This window comes from Thamnophis sirtalis, unplaced genomic scaffold (assembly GCF_051295495.1).
Source record: "Thamnophis sirtalis isolate CommonGarterSnake01/CBP01778 unplaced genomic scaffold, rThaSir2_p1.2 scaffold_5, whole genome shotgun sequence".
NCBI lineage: Eukaryota > Metazoa > Chordata > Lepidosauria > Squamata > Natricidae > Thamnophis > Thamnophis sirtalis.
In genome coordinates this window covers 2868389-2884587 of record NW_028261385.1, presented here as the reverse complement: position 1 = coordinate 2884587, position 16199 = coordinate 2868389, and the positions used below count along the sequence as shown (strand labels likewise).

Sequence of the window (16199 nt, the reverse complement as noted above, 5' to 3'; positions counted from 1 at the left end):
CCTCTGTCTCCTGCTTGCCCGGCAGATTTCCTTTTCTGAGTGATGCTTGTCTCGCTCAGAAGCCTGGGCAGCGTGACGCCCCCAAGGGGGCTTTTGGCAATCCTTTCACAGCTCAGGGAGCTGTCCAGCCCGTATGCGGCTGCTGCGGTAGGGTGACGGATTAATCTTTTTTGCATTCTTTAAATTTCTTCAAATTTATCAAGAGATCCAAGATGGCAAACCGTCCAGTTGAGGGACTGAGTCGATAACTGGGCAGTGCCTGGTGGACCAGGGGCGTGTCCCAAGAACTTATCTGACTCAGCCCAATCAACGAGAGGATAAGGTCAACCCATCCTAGATACTCCTCCCCTCACTATGGAGAAATCTGTGAAAGGTGTTCATTTAAGGACAGGAAAGAAAGTTTAAATAAACTTTAACCTACAAAGGAGCAGATTTGGCACTCGACCTCCTCTATCTGTGTTCAAGCCGTCTCTTCAACTCCTTCAGATTTTTGCTTACTACGTTGGTTTATTATAGACAAGACAGCTGCTAATAATCTGAGCGAAGTGGAGGAGGGGAGCTTTGCCCCTAGAAGACAAACCCCCTGCATGCCCATCTGTGCCACCCAATTCTCAGCTCGGGCCGGATGAAATCTGTGCCACTATGCTGGCTAAAAACTCAGCGTCTTCTCCAAAATGCACTGATTTCATAACGGAAACCACCTCGGTTCCAAAGAGAAAGTCTGAGCTAAGCATTTTTCTTTCATGTTTCCATTTCCTGGCTATTAGCCCTAGAAATAAAACTACCGACGCTTTCGACTATGATCTAAAATTTATTATCCTGACGAGGTGATTGAAAACATGGATCAAACTGAATCATTACAGCTAGTTCTCGACTTACAGCAGTTGGTTTAGTGACCACCTGAAGTTACAAAACAGCACTGGAAAAAGTGACTGATGACCATTGCAGTATCCCCCCCTGGTCACATGATCAAAATTTGGAGGCTTGGCAACTGGCATGTACTTCTGACAGTTGTAGTGTCCCGGGGTCACTTTTTGCGAATTTGTGACGAGCAAAGTCAACGGGAAAACCGGATTCGCTTAACAATCGTGTGACTAACTTAACCATTGCAGTGATTCACTTAACAACTGTGGCTGTTAAAGTTGTAAAATGGGGCAGAATTCACTTAACAAATTTCTCACTTAGCAACATAGATTTTAGGCTCAACTGTGATCCTAAGTCAAGGATTGCCTATATAATACAGACTCCAGGCCCCCGCATGAACCACTGAGAGAGGTAGCAAGTAAGGTAGCAGTGTAAACTGGGCAGTTAATGGGCTGAGGCATTGGGAGGAACTGGTACAGGTAATCCTCGCCTTACAAGCATTCGCTTACTGACCATTTGAGGTCACAACACTGAAAAAAGTGACTTAAGACCGGTTTCCACTCTTTACAACTGTTGTAGCATCCCCAAGGTCACTTGATCAAAATTCAGACACCTAGCAGCTGGCATGGATTTGATAGTTTTGGGCGACCTCCCAGGATCACGTGATCACCGTTTTCAACCATCCCAGCCAGCGTCCAACAAGCAAAGTTGATGGTGGAAGCCAGATTCGTTTAACAACTGCACAATTCACTTAACAACCATGGCAAAAGGGGTCCTAAAATGGGGCAAAACTCACTGAACCACCGCTATCAGTGTTGGGTTCCATTGTGGCCATTAAGTCGAGGACTGCCGGTACTATAGAAAACCTGCAAGGATGCAAAGATCTGTACCTCCCCATACCACCAAAAAATCCCTTTTGTTATACGCTGGCTGAGCGAGACAGTTGTTAAGTGAGTTTGGACCCATTTTACGACCTTTCTTGTCAGTTACGTGAATCACTGTGGTTGTTAAGTTAGTAACATGGTTGTTAAGCAAATCCGGTTGCTCCGTTGACTTTGCTTGTGAGACAGTCGCCAAAGGGGATCACGTGACCCTGGGAGACAGCAACCGCCATAAATATGAACCAGTTGCTAAGCATCCAAATTTTGGTCACATGACCCCGGAGCTGCTGCAACAGTTGTAAGTGTGAAAAACCATCATAAGCCACCTTTTTCCAGTGTCATTGTACCTTTGAACAGTCACTAAACAGATGGTTGTAAATCAAGGACTACCTATATGGAATTGGGAAGGAACCAGGACTGTCCCCACATCTGAATCTCAAAATATTCAGTGCCAAAGTACCATATTTTTTTGGAATACAAGACGCACTTCCCCCCACCCACCCCAAAAAAGAGGGTGAAAATCTGGGTGCGTCTTACACACTGAATACAGGATTTTTGGCCTCCCGAAACACCTCCCCCTTCACAAAAATGGATGTGCAGAGGATTTGGGAGGCTTGCAAAGTGCTCCTGGGGGATGGGGAGGGTAAAAAGGAGCAAAAAATGGGCCGTTTTTGCTCATTTTTGGCCCCCAGGAGCACTCTACAAGCCTCCCAAAACTTTGCATGACACCCCCCCCTTTGGGGGGCGGAAAACGAGGTGTGCAGAGGGTTTGTGAGGCCTGCAGAGTGGAAAAACTTTTTTTTAAAAAAAATTACTTCTTCAAAATCATGGTGCATATTATACTCCCAAAAAATACGGTACCTTGTCCAGATACTCCTGTCCAGATTCAAGGGAATTCGGCACTGTTAGAATCAAGCCAGGCTTTCCAAAAATATCAAGATGCCTTTTTTTTTCTCCAACTCTAAAGAAGGATGTGGGCCCTGATCAAAGCATCTTCTCTCCCCCCCCCCCCACCCCGCATCCACAAGTTTGGAACTTAAAAGGGAAACAGGAGATGATTCCTAACCTGCCAGAGTCTCAAAAAATGAATGCATCCACACACACACACTCCCAGCAAAATAAAAAGCTCCAGTAAACCGTGGAGGATTTCTATTAGAAGGAATATGTACAAAATTACAGGGAAGCAAACTACAAATCTGGGCTGCCATTCAAAGTTACTCAAAAAAATGTGATTCATGACTGTTTTCCACATTTGCAACCGTCACGGTTTCTGCATGGTCACATGATCAAAATTGAGTAACCGATACAAAACAAGGACTAGGGGTAACATGATAGCTGTATTCCAGTATTTGAGGGGCAGTCAAAAAGAAGAGGAGGGGGTCAACCTTTTTTTCAAAGCACCAGAAGGCAAGGCAAGAAGCAACTAATCAAGGAGAGAAGCAACCTAGAATTAAGGAGAGACTTCCTGACAGTGAGGACAATTAACCAGTGGAACAGCTTGCCACCAGAAGTTGTGGGTGCTCCAACCCTGGAGGTCTTTAAGAAGAGACTGGACAGCCACCTGTCTGAAATGGGGTCTCCTGCTTGAGCAGGGGGTTGGACTAGAAGGCTTCCAAGGTCCCTTCCACCTCTAGTTTTGATTCATTGATGTGCTTTCCAACTCTATGATTTTATGACAAATGGCTCCTTCAAATGCAAGGGTGCTGATATGCCAATTATGAAACGTATTGGGCAAGGCTGCTCACGACAGTAGCAATAGCACTTAGACTTATATACCGCTTCATAGTGCTTTTACAGCCCTCTCTAAGCAGATTACAGAGTCAGTATATTGCCCCCAACAATCTGGGTCCTCATTTCACCTGCCTCGAAAGGCTGAATCAACCTTGAGCCGGTGAGATTTGAACTGCCGAACTGCAGCAGCAATCAGCTGAAGTAGCCTGCAGTACTGCACTCTAACCACTGTGCAACCTCAGCTCTCATGAGTTCCCTAGGAGATCTGCACAAAGCAATGCCAGAGGGACAGCTGAACTGGACATCCAGTTATGAGACCGTACCCCCACAGACCTTTATAATTGACTCTGTGTGTATATGTTTATTTCTCTTCTGTCACGTTCTCATCATATACAAAATAAATAAAAAGTGCAAGGGGGGGCTACAATTAAGTCAACGGTGGCACAGGAGCAGAGAGCATCTGTATCTCTTTCCTGTCAGCCATCCACATTTTCTGCAACCCAAGACGCTTGTTCGTCACGGCCAAAACATCCTAAGCTATTTTTGATTTTGATCTCACCAAAAGCATGGAAACACAAATTGTTCAGGACTTGTTTCCTCTGGAGCACAAAATGCTTCCCATTTTTCATGTACCCGCCTTTCTAGACAGCGTCCTTTGCTAGTAGCCGCATGGTGTTCAAGGCTGGCCTTGGGCTGTTCAAAAAGTTCAATTTTGGTCTAGAGAAAAGAAAATCCAGAAAGCACAATTCCTGATAGGCTTTCAGATCGTAATAGAAATTTTGATCCAGACTCCCAATGTCAACAGCTGGAGCTTCAGTGTTTTGCAAAGGATTCTTTACCCTCCCACTAACAGAAATTTATGATAATTGAGTCTCTCAATTCTGAAAAGACACACATGCCGTCACCATCTATCTTTATAATTCTAATTCTACCTTTATAGAGAGATTAGCATTTTGAAATCTGTCTGGAAGAAACTGTTCTGGACAAATGTTTTATGCTCCTTGGGATAAACTCCTGCCACAATCAGCTGTTAGTGACATAGCTTTTCTTTAGAAAGCAGAAGGAAAATGAGAAATGTCTCAAAATATAAAGTTGCCCCAAAATGCAAATCACAACAGAGAAGTCTAGTTCCTAGTCACGGATGCTAAAATCAATAGACCACAGAAAGATTTAGGAGGAGTCTGGAATAGGAAACTTACTAGTTGTCCTTAGATGACCTTGTAATAGTGTGAAGATTAAAACATTTTAGTGGAAAACAGTATATTGATAAGGGTTTTCTGCTTTACAAATTTGAGTACCATCTATCTTATGCAATATGGTAATCTTAATTCCAATTATTTAAATAGCTAGGAGTGTTTCCCTTCATTCCATAACATATATATTTATAAAAATCCATAGTTACAGCCTTCTCATATTTGTAATTCCCAAGCACAATAAAGATGCATGCAAAGCATAAGGTAAAAAGCAAGCCAGCATAAATATTTAAACAGACCAATGGAAACATTTTTTTAATTATTAAAAAGGATTTTTTCCCCCAAGGATAAGGAATGATCAAAGCTTGTTCAATACTACAGAACAGTGATGGCGAACCTATGGCACGGGTGCCACAGGTGGCACGCGGAGCCGTGTCAGCTGGCCAGCGTGCATGTGCACACTGGCCAGCTGAGTTCACCCTTTTTTAAAGCCATTTTTCACCCTCCCCAGGCTCCAGAGGCTTTATAGGAGCCTGGGGAGGGCAAAAATAGCCCTCCCCCCCCCCGGCCCTCTCTGAAGCTTCTTTAAAGCTTCCCTGAAGCCTCCGGAGTGCAAAAAAACCCGGCCCTACAAGCAAACTGGAAGTTTGGGAACGGACTTCCTGTTTGCTTGAAGGGTCATTTTGACTATTCCGGAGGCTTCAGGGAACCCTCCTGGAGGTCCCTGAAGCCTCCGGAGGGCTTACCAGGGGAGGGGGGGAGGCTGTTTTTGCCCTCCTAAGGCTCCTATAAATCCTCTGGAGCCTGGGGTGGGCGAAAAAAGCATGCAAAAAATGGGAGGAGTGCCTGTAGTGCACGCATGGGCACTGAGGGGGGAGGGTAGCGCATTGCATTATGGGTGCAGCATGCCCGCACACGCCACCCCTGCGCTCCCCCCACTTATGGCACGCCAGCCCAAAAAGGTTTGCCATCGCTGCTATAGAAGCTTCACCAATACTAGCATTAACTGTTTTGTCATCTGGCTTTTCTGTTAGAACATGGAATAGAGTGGTAATAAACAGGACTTTAGTTTTTTTTTTCCCCAAAAAAAACATTTCATTTAACACTAGTTTGAGTAGTGACACAAACGAAAACCCCAAAACACACGCACTATGCAGAATTCCTATTCCACACATATAGTACTAGGGTAGATACAGCAAAGGCATACACAATATAGCTACACACAAACTAGCTTACATTCATGCCTAGGGGGACATGAAAATAGCTACTGTGAAACCAAAGTTAAATAGAATTATGTTGATGGCTCAGAAAAAAAATTGCACATTCAGGTTAGAGAAAAAAAAAACATTTCTAAAGTTGTTTTAAACTTACTTTTTTTGCGAGGTTTTTAAACCTTGGCCCATAGGGAGGTTGCAAGTGGTGACGCAGAATTCCTTCTGAATTCATTTTATCAAGCTGACCCTAACCTTAAAAACACATTTTTAATTGGATCACTGCTACTTGATTGTGTGGGAAATTGTCTTGGCTAAACTTTAACACAACAAAGAGCTTTTTTAAAAAAAGCACAATGCAATACAGGTAGTCCTCAACTTACAATACGTTTAGTGACCATTCGAAGTTACAGGGAAAAAAGCGACATGACCATTTTTCACTTACAACCATTGTCTCATCCCCAGGCTCATGCAATTTACATTCTAATGCTTGAGAACAGGTTCATATTTAGGATGGTTGCGGCGTGTCCAGGGTCACGTGATTCCATTTTGTGACCTTCTGATAAGCAAAGTCATTGGGGGAGCTGGATTCACTTAATGACCATGTACAGTTAGTAACTGTGATGATTCACTTAACAAACACGGCAAGAAAAGTTGTAAAGTGGGGAAAAGCTCACTTAGCAAATGTGTCACTTGGCAACATAAATTTTGGACTCAATGGTGGCCGTAAGTCGAGGACTACCTGTATCGGAAGTGTACAAAACTGAGGTTTGAGTGTTCTAGATTAAGATTAAGATTTAATTTATTTGTATGCCCACCCTTCTCCGGGAGGGACTCAGGGCGGCGAACAACTCAAAGGGGGAAAAAGGGAACATAAAACACAATACACGTGATTAAAATAAACAAGAATCATACAACCATACAAGTCGAGAGGGGAGGGGAACTCATCAACCCCAGGCCTGCCGGCACAGCCAGGTTTTGACAGCTTTCCGGAAGGCCTGGAGAGAGGTGAGGGTCCTAATCTCCGCAGGGAGTTCGTTCCAGAGGGCCGGAGCTGCCACAGAGAAGGCCCTCCCCCGGGTAGTAGCCAGGTGGCATTGGCTGGTGGACAGAACCCGGAGGAGGCCGACCCTGTGTGATCTAACGGGTCTTTGGGAGGTAATTGGCAGCAGGCGGTCTCTCAAGTAATACAGTACAGGTAGCCTCAAAATGTCCCTTACTGGATAAATTCCAATCTCAGTAAAACAAACTGAAATTCAGGTAGTCCTCGACTCACAACCATTCGTTTAGTGACCGTTTTTCACACCATTGCAGCATCCCCCACGGTCAAGCGATCCAAATAAAGGCACTTGGCAACTGTGATGTATTTACGACAGTTGCAGTGTCCCTGGGTCATGTGACCCCTTTCTGGGACCTTGTGACGAGTAAAGTCTAAAATGGTATCTAGGGGGGGAAATGTGAATGAATGGTCACTTCGACTTGGCGGCATTTCATTGTTTTAAATGTAAAAATAATAAAGATATGTTCAAAAAAATAAAAAATAAATAAAATGGCATATAGGGTTTCCTGCCTAAGCAAGGGGTTGGACTAGAAGACCTCCAAGGTCCCTTCCAACTCTGTTAATCTATTCCAGAGTCAATGGGGAAGCTAGATTCAATTAACAACCAGGTTACTAATTTAACCACTTAATACATGGGGCAAGTAAGGTCATAAAATGGAGAAAAACTCGATTAACAACTGTCTCGCTTAGCAACCAAAATGTTGGGTTCAATTGTGGTCATGAAGTCGAGGGATACCTGTAGTGGAGGGGGAATATTTCAGCATAGAAATATCTTAGCCTCAATAAAACAAAAAGTAGAGAAAGGCATAGGGGGCGCGTATACCACCTTGTTTAGGGAATACCGAAAGAGAAGTTATTTTGGCCATGGCTGGATTGCTGAATAGGCTATAAGTGATCTTAGTCCACAGTTTCTATAACAGAACCCTATGGCAGGCTATATTTTTCCCGTACAAGCCTATCAAAGGACATCCTTCAAAGGCATGATCCAATCCTAATAATTTTTACGGTGTGAGAGTACCTTTGAGAGTTATTGGTGCCAATGGGGTGAATTATTAAAATATAAGGTTTCAGAAGATGTAACTCTACATAAATGCAGATTGAGGAAGAGTAAATTAGTTCAGGGTTATCCGCTGAAAGGTTATCAAAAGAGATAAATTGTTTTTAGAAACTGCTAGAAAGTTTGGTGCTTAATTATGCCTTGATTATTTCATAATTTGTAGCTTTAAAACTTTTAAAGCTTAGAATATGTAAGAAATCTTAAATCTCTTTGCGTTTCCTTTTTAAAAGAATGGGGGAGTTGAGATTAACTGTATTCTTCACCCTGCCAAACGATTTTAAAATAATAGCTTGAAGGAATGCAAATCTAATGCATTCAACAAAAGTTTTCAAGGAAGCAAGAATTCAATCCGAAGGCATTTCGTCAACAACAGAAAAAGCTGCATGGTAATGCTTTTGCAATCCCCATTTCTTTTGTTGTTGATTTTTACTCACAAACAACTCCACATCTTGTCATTACTGAAAGAAGAGGAAATACTGAAAATGTCACAAACCCAGCAATAGAATTTTCGCAATCAAACAAAAATGTAAACAAAATATACTAAGAAACATGCTGGCAGAGAATTGTGTCCAACAATCTAAGATGTACCTACAGTGAGGCAGATATTGTCATTGTTTTAGTGACAGAGACACACAAGAAACCAAAAATAAGTAACCCTGTGCGCATCAGTCATGCCCAAATTAATAAATTTAGGATGTACTGATAAAAATTAACATCATTTGGTAATTTTTACCATCAAGTGAGAGGGATATAGGGGTCCTAGTGGACAATCACTTAAGTATGAGCCAATAGTATGGTGCAGCTTCCCAAAAAACCAATATAAGTACAGTCCTAGGCTACGTAAACAGAGGGATAGAATCAAGATCACAGGAATTGTTAGTACTGTAGCCTTATAAAGCCTTGGGAAGGCCACACTTGGAATCCTGCATCCAGTTTTGGTCACCACGACATAAAAAAGATGTTGAGACTCTAGAACCGTGATGGCGAACCTGTGGCACGCGGAGCCGTTTGTTAGGGCACGCGAGGCACTGCCCTGTTAGCTGACTTCTCCAATTATGCTTCAAATTATTGCATACATTTTTCATCCAGCATGCCTGGTACAGGGATATGTAGGAGGTGAGGTACAGATGTAGTACAGCTCAATCTAAAAGCTAGTTTGGCAAAAACAGAGAATGTCCTCTGAATAATTTCCCTAAAAGTAAGTCTAAAGTTGGACAACTTCTTCCCAAGACTTAAAGAATGAAGCTGATATAAAACAATAGTCACTTGCTAAATAAAGAATTGGTGTCTGTCTAGATGTTACTAAAAATTTAACTGCAAAATACAAATACTGTATTCCCGTGTTGTTGTTTTTACTAAACTCACTTAAATAGAATTTTCACAGTATGTGATTCAAAACTAACACCACATAAAACAGCAACAAAAAACAATTTGCAGTTTATAGCAAGACTTTTAAATACTGGTGGAATAAAAAATTCTAAATCACTATTTCTTCCGCTATTCTACTTTAACAAGTGCATTTCTATAGTTTGGAGATTTATCATTGTAACTGTACTTCAAACAGACCAAAAAGGCATCCAATATTTGCTTGCTGTTTTATTTAAAAACAAAACAAAGACTCAGAATTTTGCAGAAAATACATAATAACACATCAAAAAGTACTATGAAGAATTCAGAAACTAAACCAAATAACAGATTTTAAAGAAGGTTTGCAGATTTTTTTGATTCACTTCATTCTTACACCCCTTCTTTGGATGAAAGGGTGGGTGACAATTGTTTCAAAAGTCAAGGTGGGCCTTGCACTTCTCCAGCCAAAATTACCCCCTAAACCCATTGCTCATTTTAATTTCCTTTTCAATGTTCACTCAAATTAAGAGAAAAGCTGTGAATTGTTTAATACCAAGCAACTACCTTACTTAATTGTTTGTTTCCAACGCTCACTTAGAAGTGGAGACCAGTTAACCAGGAAATTCACTCCACAAGAAATACTAGTTTCAATTTTGCAGAATCATCTACTTTAGATATAAGCAACTTGTAAACACTTTGACTTAATTCACCTGTCCAGGACAGTAGTTCAACACCTGGAACACTCTTTCCTTCTGTTGCCCTCTGGATCAGTGTTTCCCAGCCTTGGCAACGTGTGGACTTCAATCTCCAGAACCCTTCCTTCCTTCTCTCTCCGTTTCCTCCATCCCTCTATCTCTCCTCTTGCATGCATGACTGGCTAGGAGATTCCGAGAATCGAAATCCACAAATTTTAAAAGTTGCTCAAGTTGAAAAACATTAATCCTTGCTTTCAACACAAGTCAATAGTTAAGGCAGAGGAGAACTAGGACCAGAATTATCTTCAGGATTGGACATACAGGCAGTCCTCGATGTATGACTACCAAAATTTCCACTGCTAATCAGGACATTTGTTAAGCGGGTTTTACCTCATTGAACGACCTTTTTGCCACAGTTGTTAAGTGAATCAATGCAGTTGTTAGCAACACGGTTATTAAGTGAATCCGGCTTTCCCATTGGCTGGGCTGGTCAGATGGTCGCAAAAGGGGATCACATGGTCCCGGGACACTGCAACCGTAATAAATACATGCCAGATGCCAAGCCATGCCATTTTGATCATGTAATGCAATGGTGTGAGTGAAAAGGGGTCATAAGCCACTTTTTTCAGTGTTTCGGCCACTAAACAAATAGTTGTAAGTTGAGGACTACCTGTACACAATTACTAAGGCTACTCTGCCAAATCTATTCAGCCATGCGCCCTAAAGTTAACCCTGGAAATTGCTTTTTTAACTCTCACCGGCCCAAGAAATGAGTCACTACTGTTACTAATTAGTCAACAAGAACAGACTTCAGAAACACAATAAGTTTATTTAAATTCTGTAAGTCTCCAGGAGTCACCTACCGGTAGTTAGCTGTGAGTTGGGCAGCTTTTTATCTACAGGTAATCCTTGACTCAGGAGGGCCACAATTGAGCCCCAAATCTCTGTTGCTAAGTGAGACATTGGTTCAGTGAGTTTTTTTTTGGTACCATTTTACGACCCAATGATTAGGAGAGTAACACGGTTGTTAAGTGAATTTGGCTTCACCATTGACTTTGCTTGTCAGAAGGACAAAATGAGATCATTTGACACTCCCCCAAGACACTGCAACCGTCATAAATATGAGTCAGTTGTCAAATATCTGAATTTTGATCCCATAGCTATGGGGAGGCTGCAAGGGTCTTAAGTGTGAAAAATGATCACTAAATGACCTGCTGTACCAGTAGTCCTCGACTTACAACAGTTCATTTAATGAGCATTTAAAATTGCAATGGCACTGAAAAAAGTGACTTATGACGGTTTTCCATACTTATGACTTTTTCAGCATCCCCATGATGAAAAGCAAAATGTTTGGCCATTCGTTCATATTTATGACGGCCGCAGTGTCCTGAGAGCACATTTTGTGACCTTCTGACAAGGAAAGCCAATAGCGAAGCCAGATTCACTTAACAGCCGAGTTACTAACTTATCAACTGCAGTGATTCACTTAACAACCCTGGCAAGAAAAGTCCTAAAATGGGGCAAAACTCACTGTACAAATGTCTCACTTAACAACAGATATGTTAGGCTCAATTGTGGTCATACGTCAAGGACTATCTATACCTATATGTAGTAAGTAAGTCCAAACTTAAGGACTTCTCTGGAAAAGAGCCAGATTGAAGACATTCTCCCACCAGAAGAGACACACAAAGCGAGCGAGCAAGGGAGGCGACAGGCAACCCTTTTGCCTCATGGAGACCCCAGGCTGTGCCAGGAAGGAAGGGAGGGGTGGGGATGGGCGACCCCTTGTCCCCAGCAGGAGGGGGGAGACGGGAGTCAATCCCGGGAAGGGAGCCAAGGGCGGCAGAGGCACCCACCCTGGGAAGGGATTGCTATCCTCCCAAAATAAAACTGGGCTTGAAGAAGGGGAAGCTGGGAGGGGGCACATATTCGGATTTTCCATGGCAGATGCCAGGCAAGGGGCCCCACGTAAACTTCTCGTCCACTCAAATAGATTGTAAGATATGGAATCGTAAACAAGAATTAAATGAAAGTACAAAGTGACCTCAAAAATGGGGTGGGGGGGGAGAGAGAGATTAGAGCCGCATAGGAATAGAATAATAAATAATAAATAAAAGTAAAAAGTGATCTCAAAAGTACGGGGGGGGGGGAGAATAGGGCGCCAGAGAAATGGAATAATAAATAATAAATACATCTAGAGTGATCTGGAGGGGAAGCAGAGAATAGGGTTGCATATAAATAAATGTAAAAAAGTGATCTCAAAAGGAGGGGGGGTGAATAGGTCAAAAAATGAAATAATAAATTAATAATAAAAGTAAAAAGTGATCTCAAAAGGTGGGGGGGGAGAATAGGGCAACATAGAGAAATGGAATAAGAAGTTAATATTAAATAAAAGTAGAAAGTGACCTGGGAAAAAGGGGGGGCAGAGATATGGGGGGGCAGAAAAAGGGAATAATAAATCAATAATAAAAGTAGAAAGTGACCTGAAAAAGGGGGGAGCAGAGAATACGGGGGGGGGGAGGTAATAAATTAATAAATAAAAGTAAATAGTGATCTCAAAAGGGAGGCAGAGAAATGGGAGTAATAAATTAATAAATAAAAGTAGAAAGTGACCCCAGAAAACGGGGAGGGGGGTGGGGAAGAAGGGGATTGACGACCCCCTTTGCTCCCCCCTCCGAAAATTTCACTTATTCTGCCTCTTTTTTTGGAAAGGGGTGGGTGGGTGTTTAAACCAGGGAGCCCCCTTTGATAGGCCCCGTACCTGCTCAGCGCTGCGGAGCATGGGGAGTGTAGTCCGCGTGAGGGGAAAGTTCGGGAGCCCCCCCCTCATGAAGGGAGGGGGGTTGCCCCTAAAGTCTCCCTCAGGGGGTCGGGGGCCCGCCTCCTCCCCCCCCGCGAGGCTCCATTCTGAGGGGACGGAAAAAAGGGGGGGGCGCTGAGGCGCTTCTGAAGCCCCCCCACCCCCACCCCCGCTCGCCCACCGCCCTGAGGAGAGAGCGGGCGACCACCCCCACCCCTCCGCCCGTTGCGCGGGCCCGCGGACAAACCCCCCCCCCGCGCGCGCGGTCGCCCCCCCTCCCCACCGACGCCGCGGACGCGCGCGCTCGTTACCTGCCCAACGTGCTCACAAAGCGTCGGCGGCAGCACTGGCGGCGGCGGCGGCGGGCCCCCCCACACGGTCACGTGATCTCCCTCCGCCTCCTCCCCGACGCGCGCGGCACGTGACCAAGCCGGAGGAAGGCGCGCGCTGCCCCCCCCCGTCTGGCCCCGCCCACTTGGCGTCGGCGCCTGCGCGGCAGCCTCCCCGCCTCGCGCCGTCGTCCTTTTTTCAGAATCCTCTCTCGGGGAAGTTCCCGGCTCGGTCACGTGACCCTGACCGAGGTGGGCGAATAGCAATAGGAGGGGGGGGGGAGAAGGGAGGGGTATGACGGAGGGTAGTTGGGGGGCGGAGGGCGGGAGTCTGTTGTTCCGGATTGGGGCTGCCCTAACACCGAACGATTGAGTAGCGAATCGGGAGGGCGGGAAGGGGAGGGGCCGGGTTACGTCACCAGCACGTGACCTCCACGACCAAAATAAAAAGGCGGGATCGGAGGGCGCTCTGAGGGAAAAAGTGATGGTGTGAAAGTCTTCTGGTTTGTTGTTGTTGTTGTTGTTGTTGTTGTTGTTGTTGTTAAAAAGACATTTCATCTACATTATATAGCATAATTTGCTTCATTCGGTCAATTTATATAGCCGTCCATCGCTTGGGTGATTTTGTACCAGGTACCAAATTAACACACCCCCCCCAAAAAAAGTAACAAAATAACCGAAAATCAAACAAAAACCATTAAAAGACCCAAAAATATATATGTAGACAGAGAGAAATTATATATAAAATGTAATGTGTTATTTGTAATCCAACAAATAACAATCAGCCCAATCTGCCTCATAAGGTTGATGTTTGTTTAATGATGATTAATGAATTTATAGGCCGCCCAATCCCAAAGGCTTACAACAATACATTTAAAAAATAGAAAAGTTAAAAACACAGAAAACATAGATTTAAAAAGACCCAACATACACACCCAAGGTTGTTCTGGAGAAAAGAGAGGAAGGACTTATTGGAAATGTTCACTGCCTTGAGTTATGATGATAATTTCCTTAACTGCAGTGACTCGTATAAAAAGGTTGTAAAATTGGGCGCAGCTCATTAATGACCACTTTACTTAGCAATGGAAATTTTGGTCTTAATTAGAGAAAATGGAGACATTTGTATGCACGGTTGTATTGGAAGCCTTGCACAACAGACAGACAAAATAGCCTAGAATTCCCCAATCTGAGGACATCTTAGGAAAAGGATAAGAAACAAAAAACTGGAATCAAATTCCTTGTGTGTCTAATCACACTTGACCAATAAAGTATTCAGTATTTTGATTGACTGAATACTTGACCAATAAAGTATTCAGTCAATCAAAAATTCTATAGTGTCCTATTTACAGTGAAAATGAACATTTTACCAAAATTTTTATTTCTTTTCCAAATGTTACCTATACTTAAAAAAGATGCGAATCTTTTAGAATGGCAGAAGGGTATCAACAAATTTGTATGGGCAGGAAAAAAGCCGAGGGTAAAGATGAAAATAATGCAAGATGTACGTGAGAGAGGAGGATTGAAACTACCTAATTTAAAACTATATTATGATGCAGTGGCATTATCTGTAATTAGTGATTGGACTCATTTAACCAATGATAGAATATTGAATATTGAGGGACACGATCTGGTATATGGTTGGCATGCTTACCTGTTATTCAACAAAAAATTGGATAAGAATTTTAAAAGTCATATCTTAAGAAAAATTCTATAGTGTCCTAGAGGTGCTTTTTTTTTCAGGGGCAAACTGGACTTTCTGGTTTTTCTTTGACTACGTTTCACTTCTCATCCAAGAAGCTTCTTCATCCCTGTTCTTCAGAGCTGAAGAAGCTTCTTGGATGAGAAGCGAAACATCTTCAAAGAAAACAGAATATCCAGTTGTCTCTTGGGGGGAAAAAGCATCTTTGGGACAACCATGACATGAGTGATGGAGAATCTCCATAGACTTTCAATACAATGACTGAAGGAGAGATCTTTCCTAAGTCTGTTGAACCCAGAGCCTTCTCCATAGAAAGTATTTTCTCTGTCATGAAGACAATTCCTCCAATACATGATGAATCTCCAGATGAATCTCAAAAAAAATGGAGCATTGGAGCAAAACGCAATTCAATGGTGAGAAAAGCAATGTTTTATAATTAAGCAAGAAAAGTCACAAGGATAGTATAGGAGGGGCCAATAGGAGGTCCCCTCTGGAACGAACTCCCCGTGGAGATTCGAACCCTCACCACCCTCCAGGCCTTCCGCAAAGCCCTTAAAACTTGGCTGTTCCGACAGGCCTGGGGCTAAAGAGCTGTTGCCCCCGTCTCGAATGGTATGACTGTTGTGTGTTTTAAATTATACATTGTTATGCTTGCTGTTTTTTAAATTTTTTGTCTGTATCCCCCTTCCCCGGTTCGAGTTGTGAGCCGCCCTGAGTCCCCTTCGGGGGAAAAGGACAGCATATAAATATAATAAACTGAACTGAACTGAATAAAGGAAAATATTTGTAGATCAGGGTTGAAATGAGGGTCCTGGGTGCTCTCTGAGCCTGCTTGATTTCTTGCAGACATTTCATGATCCTAACTAGGTAACATCATCAGCGCCTAGTAGGGTAATGAACCATCTACAAGAAAACTACCAAGCTCAGAGAACACAAAAGACTTCACAGTCCTAAGCCAGCAAGCTCAGAGAGACTGATGACCCCTCGGAGTAGGAGGTTCCTAGCTCAACCATAATAATTTCAAGAGGAATGTTGGAATCTTGGTGCACCATCACTTAAGTACTCGTTCAGTCATCTGAACCACGAGATAGATGGCAAATAAATTAGATGGTTGATTGGTTAGTTGGTTGATTGGATGGATTGCAGCCACCAGAAAAGCCAACAGAGTCCTAGGCTGCATGAACAGACAGAAAGCACCAAGATTATGTGTCTTGGTAAGACCACACTTAGAATATTACATCCAATTTTGGTTGCCGTAAATATAGAAAAGATGTTGAGACTCTAGAACAGTGGTAGTCAACCTGGTACCTACCGCCCACTAGTGGGTGTTCC

At 43.2% G+C, this 16199-nt stretch overlaps 1 protein-coding gene across 1 annotated transcript in view; it reads right to left on the bottom strand.

Annotated features, from left to right (window-relative positions):
• Window positions 1–13245, bottom strand: part of UBAP2 (ubiquitin associated protein 2) — a 138691-nt gene extending 125446 nt beyond the window's left edge. The window contains 1 exon segment of the mRNA XM_087715246.1: window positions 13151–13245. The gene's annotated coding sequence lies outside the window, so the exon portion shown is untranslated.
• Between the last annotated feature and the right edge of the window lie 2954 nt (window positions 13246–16199).